Here is an 8,712-nt window from a genome sequence, read left to right on the forward strand (position 1 = left end):
TGATAATTCGGTACTATACTTCTTCTAAATGTTCTGCTATTTTGGCTCATTTTGAATTAAAAACAAGACACATTTGACCAAAATATTGGTTATTATTACAAGCAGTAGACTGTCTACATTTCCCACAAGGAAATGCATGTAATAAATTGAGTCTGACCAGAAGCAGTTATAAAACATACCCCCACCATGCAACAACAATGACCCAGTGGGGGGTATCAAAAACAGAGGCCTGGAGTCCCTCCACCCCCCTAACAAATCGAAGCCTGGTTCTGTGAATGCATCGGTCTCAGGAGAGCTTGTGTATATTTGCTAGGCTTTCACCCACTATATACCTCCTTTGTTTAGGCTGTTATGTTGTTAACCGCAGGCAAGTTGACATAGGACCTTGAAAAGCTGTCGTTCATCCACGCTGCCTCCGTCTGAAGTGATAATTATAGCGAGGAAAAACACTTAACGGTTTCAAGGCAGCCTTCGAGTAGGAAGCACTCACGCTGGTGGGTGACAATGTTATCTCATGCTATTGTAGAACAGGAAATGGTGACTGGCTAGTTTTGAGCCGTGAAACGGTCTGTGTGACGACCATATCTCTCTGTTCCCATACTAGTGTCCATCCATACCAGACCGGAGTCGTATAGGCTGTATATGACTCAGGTCTGCTGTCATCAAATAGTCATTTCTATTCTAATGTATTGTTTGCTACTGTGTATGCATTGAGGGTGATAAAACAATTGGCTTACTCTAAAATACTGGGTATCTACTATCTAGATCTAGTATGTATGCACTATGCAGGCTTTCAAATTGGCAACCAATAACTTCTTATGATACATTCATATCAAGGTACATGATCACTTGTCACTTTGTAACAGTACTGTGTTAATGGGTTCATTTTTAATTAACCTCTCATCATAGCCTTTATTTGATTATGTTACATTGAAATTCAGCAGCATTTATTCATAGTTCATACTAGTAAACTGAATTTTAAACCCCACTGACCCTATGCACCTGCTTATGCTATTAAACAAACCATTCTAATTAAGTCCTCCTTATAGTCGGCATGTGTCTGATCCACATCTGTCAGCTTTCTATAAATACAACCTTTACAAACATTAGACCAAAAGAGACATGTTTTAATCCATGTCTCTGTTACAATATTAGAAAGAAATATACCATGATTTGAACTCCATTAGTAGCTCATGTTTATAGAGCACCTTTCAGGAGCGTCTAAACGAAGTGCCTGCCCATCGACTTCTCATCAGGACCCACGTAAATAAAGGCGGGGTGGGGGAGAAAAAAAAGTGAGTTCCAGAGTTGAGGAAATTTGCACGGATTGATTCCCACATCAAAACTTAACAGGAGAGCTGCTCCAGAGAGCAATCAACACTGACTAAACGTGTCATATTGATGGATCTATCAGGCATTGGCGCAGGTCCCAGAAGCCCTGGGGCTCCGGGGTTGGACCATATTGTCTGCTCAGTTTGAGATCCAAAAGCAGGGATCCTAATCCCTTTCCCTCATGCTGAACCACCTACTGTCGACTTTAATTACTGCCTTAAGACTCCCGGCAGAAGGGTTGTTAAAGCTGTATCAGACCCACGGAGGGTGTCAGGAAATGGATAGATAGAGATAGATAGATGCATACTAGAGATATTTAGATCCACGACGTGCCGCAGAAAAAGGTCTTGGTGTACGATTCACGCCTGAGCAATTGTGTCTTTTATCAGATTTGATTTATTGCAGTATATAGTGTATAACAGCTCTGTTGGCATTCGTTCCTCCATAGGAATACCAAGTTCCTACTGGCCTCCATATAGTACTGCCAAATGGGAATACAATAGCTCGCTCTTAAATGAGTCAAACCCCAGTAGAAGCCCTTATGGAGTTGTACTAATTGTATAATTTTATGGTACTTTCTCATCATTCCCGTCTCATCACAAAAGCATTATAAAATGTGTCCTTGACGTAGTGACAGTGGTTTAAAAGTGATTTAAAAAAAATATATATCATTAGTGGCAGGCAGGAACCATGTATTTACGAATGAGAAATTATCATTTAAAATGAATTTAATGAAATAACAATTTCATACAGTAATAATATTATAAAACGTGGTTTATTTGGTGTGCCCCAGTGGCTCACCTTTTAGAGCGTATATTAGGCTAAAGTCCATAGCTGGTCTGCGTTCAAATCAGACCGAGGCTTTTCTGCATGTCACCCCCTTGCATTCTCTCTCTCTCTCTCTCTCTCTCTCTCTCTCTCTCTCTCTCTCTCTCTCTCTCTCTCCCCCTCCCCCACTATCTGTCTCTCATTTTAACCTAAACCCCAGCATCCATATTCTGGGGAGATTTGCTAAAAATAGAAGATCTACAAGCTTGCAATGCATTGCAATGCACCGTGGTGTGATTGTAGATTGGATATTTTTGACGAAGGGATTTGGAGGAGAGGGAATACAATTGTGTCAGTTTTATTAATATAGAAGGTTTAAAGTGGTTAAGAGGTGAGAGGATACCAGTAGTAAGGGGATATGAAACATGTACGGTAGGCTATACAGTAAGTTATAATTCAATCAAGCTAATCTTTAACACCCTATGCAAGTTCACACTGCAAAACATTTCCCTTGGGGTCACTGCGTCATGCAAACTCGCACACAGAAGATAAAACGGTTTAACGATTAATTCAACTATTAATTGTAAGAACATCCCCTGAAGAAAACCAGAACTACTGTAGGTCTACTCTAAACACATCAAGGGGTTCATTTCAAAAGGTCAAGGGGTCACAAATTGATTTTCGGGGGTTGATTGGATGATTTATAGAAAGTAAAGAGCCATTGTAACCGAGAACTGACATTTACCTCCTCTTCTTTCTCTAATAAGGACCATGTTCTGCCTCTGGGCTTCACAGTTCACTGTTCCGACCATAAGCTTACATCAAGAGGTCACCAGAATGAATCATTTTCTCTTTGTAAGGCTCAAAGGCCAAAAAGGTTGAGAACCAGAACAAGATCAGTAACATATTATTAGTATTTGTTACTCAAAAGTAAAGTATTGCATTTGCTTCTTTTTATTACGGGATCATCGATACAAAGAGATCCACCATAAAGACACACACGTTGAAATAATGGTTGATAATACGGTTATTCAAATTGTTTATATAGTGTGTGTGTGTGTGTGTGTGTGTGTGTGTGTGTGTGTGTGTGTGTGTGTGTGTGTGTGTGTGTGTGTGTGTGTGTGTGTGTGTGTGTGTGTGTGTGTGTGTGTGTGTGTGTGTGTGTGTGTGTGTGTGGCTGTGCGTGCGTGCGTGCGTCTTTCTGCAAGCGGCTAATCTCCGGCACCATTGGCCCCCAGGAGGCTGATTTTGGCAAAACAGTTTTTTATATTACTCCTACAGATATTATCCATACATAATGCAAATTGGTTCACAGTAGACTATATATGTGATGTGATCAAGTCCGATTTTTCATTTTCCATCCTGATTGGCGAATTCTGATAATTGATGGCCCGCAATAACCTACCTGACCTGGCAGAGACCTGTGCTCTAAGAAGCACTTTTTCTAGTTTGAAATGTGGTTGAGAGACCTGGGTCAGACCCTCTATTTGGAGAGGCTTGGATTAAAAAATGTTGGAAAGGAGAGGGTTGTTTGATACGGCACGGGGTCCAGTTTTGAGACTGTCGGAAGGTCTGAGGGGGGATAGAGAAGGATTATGAACAGTTCATGACGGTATTAGTTGTGTATTTTACATTCTGTGCTGTTATTAGTGGCTGTGAGTGATATTTTCTCTTCCTTCCAGCGTCGCACACACCAAGACTGTGGTTCAAACGTTTCGGCTATCCAGCCTTCATCAGTGTAGCCGAAACGTTTGTCCTTATGGTTTGAAATAAAACTTTTGAACCACAGTCTTGGTGTGTGCGACCCATCTCCTTGATTTTTATATGTTTTGAACGGGTGGCGCACCTACAGTCAGAGCGCGGTGGTCATATGAAGATTGATCTCTTCCTTGTTTCTTTTTCGTTTTTTCCTGTGTTAGTGTGATTGTTTGCCTTGTATTTTTTTTCGTTTTACTCTGTTTATTTGTTAGATTGATTTCATCTGTCGACAAGGTAAAATGAATCATTATCTGCATTAAAAAAACATACGTAGTTGATCAGGGTCTATACTAGGGTTTGATTGATTGATTGAATACTTTATTGGCAGACATGTAAACAGTACAGAGTACAGTCAAACACAAATATCACCGAAAATAGTCCTTGCGGTCTTGTTTCCATTCAGGTCCTGGGCCCCTCCTTTTTCCAGACTACACCAAATCTCTTTCCCAAATACAGCAGATCTTGTAGGTTTTGTAGAGATATTTTTCGGGCGAATGTCTGCTCCCAGAACAGGGAGCTATAGGGTTCATGTGACTAACTCGGAGCGTTTAAAAATTGACCCATAAGGACAAACAATTGACTGTTTATCTGATTTCCCCAGGCACCACTCCGTGAAGCCAGTTCCTCCATTGCTATTTCCATATATTTTAGCTTGTTGAAAGCATCACTCACCGAGTCGCACCCTATATACTTTTTGCACTGCTGTACAATGACAAAGTATTCTATTCCACACATGTGCACACAGGCACACACACACACGCACGCGCGCGCACACACACACATACACATACACATACACATACACATACACATACACATACACATACACATACACACACACACACACACACACACACACACACACACACACACGCGCGCGCACACACACACACACACAGATTTCTTTGTTAAATATCGCTTACATAAATATTTTGCCTCTCCGCCACCTAGGACCACACAGCGCCCGCCTCCGGCAGCAGTCCCTCGCTTCTCGCCCAGGACTTGATAAGGGACGAATGCAAACTCTTTCATCTCTGGTGGGGGTGAGCCCTGCGCTGCTTCCTGTCTCAAGAAGGCAAACACAGGAAGTGTTGGATGTGGAGCATTTGGCCATAGCAACAATGAGGATGGAGTAAATCAGACCCCAGTGACAGCAGCTCCTTGTGAACGGCCCGTGGGAAACTCCCCCCCCCGGATCCGTCTAATGTGAGTATATGTGTTTAAAACATGACACATGGGAAACATGGATGTGTGAGGATAGTTTCTAATGTCAAGGACACCCACTTTGACATACAACAGGCCACTGGTTTTCAACATCGGGTCTGTGGCTCACCAGCGGTCCAAATACAGTAGACCCTTGTTACTGAGGTAACTCTGGGTGTGTATAAAGGGTTATCTCTGACTGGGACCCGAAACTACACTGTAAAATCTGCAGTGTTAGTTTAACTCTGAGGGCGTACAAAATACCTTCAGTGTTACAGACCCGTAAAGGTCCGGTAGTCCCTGGACAAGAAGTTAAGGGCGAGTGCATTAGGCCACTAACACCTATTTGACCACAATCTAGTACCCTCTTAAATTCTCAGTGATAATTTTACTCTTTGAGTATAGAAATGGAACCGTCCGAAAGGGTCAATTTGGTATAGCATTTGTACATTCTCTGTGTTATAGTCCCATAAGGACCCATTACATTGGAAGTCCTGACATTGCATTTTTGGCTGTGCTTACAGTAAAATTGAAAATAATGGGAAAAAAGGAATCGGGTTGATCGTACTGTATGAGCATGCCAAGTCGGCGCTTGCTTGGCTGAACTTTGTATTTTATTTTGTGTTGCATGATCAATATTGCAATTTATACAAGCTCACAACGCATGTGAGGCCTACTGGAGATCTGCTATTTTCACATTATTTGAAATGGGGCTTAAGTGATTCATTCCATAATGTACTTCGTAGAAATGTAGTGGTGTCAAAAGTACAACGTTTGTCTTTGAAATGTAGTGAAATGAGTGAAAGTCATAAGAATTCAAACATGCATGAGAGTTGGGTCATGTCAGACAGTCAGAAGAGTTTGTGAAGAGTTTGGGACAACCACATTAGATCATAGAGCACTGACACACTGACACTCCATGGGACCACATGCCAAATGTGCGCTTCCTGCTTTCGAAGAATCGCTCTAGAGAATGGAGCTTGAATTCATCCTGGATCTTACAGGACGTCTGACGTCTGTGTGCTGAGACGACCCCTCCGTCCAAGATCTTAGAGCTTACAGTGCTTAGACTTATTTAAGATCAACTTTCAAATGAGCTCTTCCAAGAAATTGTTATCAAAGCGATTGAATGAATATAGAGCTTGGGAGACAACTTTGGTTTGTTAGAGAAACCAAATTAGATTTAATATTAAGGCTTTTGAGATCTTGGGGTCATATCTTATGTCACCCCCCACCAGTACTGAGAGCAGAAGACTGAAATAACTTTATAAACAGCTTGATTTTGAGAGAAGAATATTTTCACCTGACCTGGTAGGCCAGAATTGGGTGGGTCAGAAATCAGAATTGACCTTTTCCTACGATTCCTATGGTATCACATGTGAGCTAACCCTTTTCTGCTCGAGTCAGTAGCCAAGATAAACAGGGAATCCGAGGGCCTAGGTTTGTACAAGACGCGTCATCTCTAACCTCATCCATATCATCAAAGCTTTTGAAGACACTGTGGCACATTCAAAAGGGGGCTTGTGTGGTTCCAAGGCACCCGTTGGTATGCCTCCCATGTGATTCCAATGCCAGCAGAGTACAGGAGAGGTCTTGTTTGGTGAAAGCCCCCGTCGTGATACACAGCACTGCTTAACTCTCATGGCTGCGTGAGCTTCAGGAGCCGACAAGCGACTAATGACTCCAGGCGAGTGGCTCGTCCTCACAAACAACCTTATGAATTAGTCAGCGCAATTCTCTTGACCTGCTCGTTGATACTATCTCAGCCAACCTCGCCAGCCTCCCAGGGATAGGGGAAAAGGTTATGTAAGTTAACAGATTGCACGGCGAGCGTAGGGAACGCAGGCGCTCAAGACAGACTGCTCGGCCAAAGAGCTTCAGAATTGTGATTGATGACGGCTTGTGCATGGTGCTCACTGGTAAATATGTGGGGAATAGCCTAGACGTCTGTGTTGTGCATCTTTGTTGGTTTTACTGTTGAGAACAATGCAGGAAACAGAACTTGCAGACAATCAAAAAGAAAATGAAGGCAATCGTTACTTCGTTCACAAAAGGAAAAGTGATCATGCATCCACAAACAGTCACAGATTACCTCATTGCCCGCCACTAAAACCCTCGGAGCTGTCGGCTACCGCCACCATAGACAGCGCTCTATTTCACTTTGAAAACAAGACCGTTTCCGGTTCCCCAAAAACACTTAGCGAGAATAGGCTATAGCTAATGTGATCATCGTCAGTGTCTTCAGAAGCATTCATATTTTAACTGTGCGGTAACAACGATTTAGTATTGAGCCACTAAGTCAATCCAGCTCAATCTGAGCCGTAATTCAGAGAAAAGCGGCTATAAAGATCAGCGGCCCCAGCATTGTGTGGGCCGCCATCTTTGGGAGGGCAAAACACAGTGAGCTGAACGTTGCCTAGCAACCGGGCGCCCCGCTTTACGGTAGTGGCAGCGGTGGCCGAACGGATTGCGGAGCGGTCTTGATACCGGAAGGTCGCCAGTTCGAATCAGCGGTCTGACACGTTAAAATTACCACCGCTGAAGTGCCCTTGAACAAGGCATTGAACCACTACGATGAAATGTTCTATGAGCAGGGCTTGGCTGGAAACAAGTTCTTGAGCTTAGCCCAGATACCCTGGGTAAATATAGTAATCATTTCATTTCATTTCATTTCATTTCATTTCATTTCAAATATTAGCAAGACTGTTATGAATTAATACTAAGCCCAAAAACACGTAAAAGGCGTTCCTGGTGCCATGGGATTTCATGGAAAAACGTTAAGTCCTCAGCGTTCAATGTGTTCATGCAAATTATGACTGAGGCAACTGCAACAATGTTTATTTTATCAACCAAAGATTTTATCATATATTATACATATTATAAGATTATATATAACTTTTACAATGTAACATATCAGTTTTTAATTGATCAGTATACTGTATATGTGAGTGAAATTAAGCCCTTGGAAGGAAGGAAGGAACGACAAAGAAAGAAAGAAAGAATATGTACAGTATGCCACTTGTTGTTTGGCTGAATCAGTTCAAAAGGAAACAAACTGTTTTTCCTTCTCCTGTTCATGCATAGAGATTCAATATTGTGTCATCATTCAGAGGTCTGTGTGTGAGGTATGAGGGGTCTTCACGTCATTAAACTCAATTACTTAAACAAAAGGACTCGCTAATGGAAAAATGGTCTCATTCATTACATGCCTGTGTTTCATGATGCCCGCCATAATGACTGTACATTATAATGTTACCAAAGGCTCTTAATGACTGAAATTGAATGCAAGGGGTCCATAGAGCACAACATGTGGTGTAATTACAATGTCGCCCTGATGAAAAATGATGAAAATGGCGAACTGGGTCACACTGCAAAGAACAACTTTTGTTTTTTGATGATCTCAGGATATAAAATAATAAATATGCACTCTATGAAGTCTTCATTTGAGACATAAGGCCTATACAGTAAGCATACCAATATGCAATATGTCCATACCGCTGTAGTGGATTATCCAAGGCAAGGCAAGTTTACACATCACATTACAACAAAGCAATTTAAAGTGCTTTACATGAAACATTAAGACATTACGACACAGAGCATTAAGAAACACATTACAAAAGGACATTTGAATACAATTAATTGTAGTTAAGA

The 8,712-nt window shown here is 41.8% G+C and overlaps 1 protein-coding gene across 1 annotated transcript in view; it reads left to right on the forward strand.

The window, feature by feature from the left end:
• The first annotated feature begins 5,032 nt into the window (after positions 1 to 5,032).
• Positions 5,033 to 8,712, forward strand: part of LOC306943326 (neuropilin-1a-like) — a 160,892-nt gene continuing 157,212 nt past the window's right edge. The window contains exon 1 of the mRNA XM_079529583.1: positions 5,033 to 5,064. The gene's annotated coding sequence lies outside the window, so the exon portion shown is untranslated. The remainder of the gene's footprint in view (positions 5,065 to 8,712) is intronic.

Source organism: Electrona antarctica (assembly GCF_951216825.1).
Source record: "Electrona antarctica genome assembly, chromosome: 19".
Classification (NCBI taxonomy): Eukaryota; Metazoa; Chordata; class Actinopteri; order Myctophiformes; family Myctophidae; genus Electrona; species Electrona antarctica.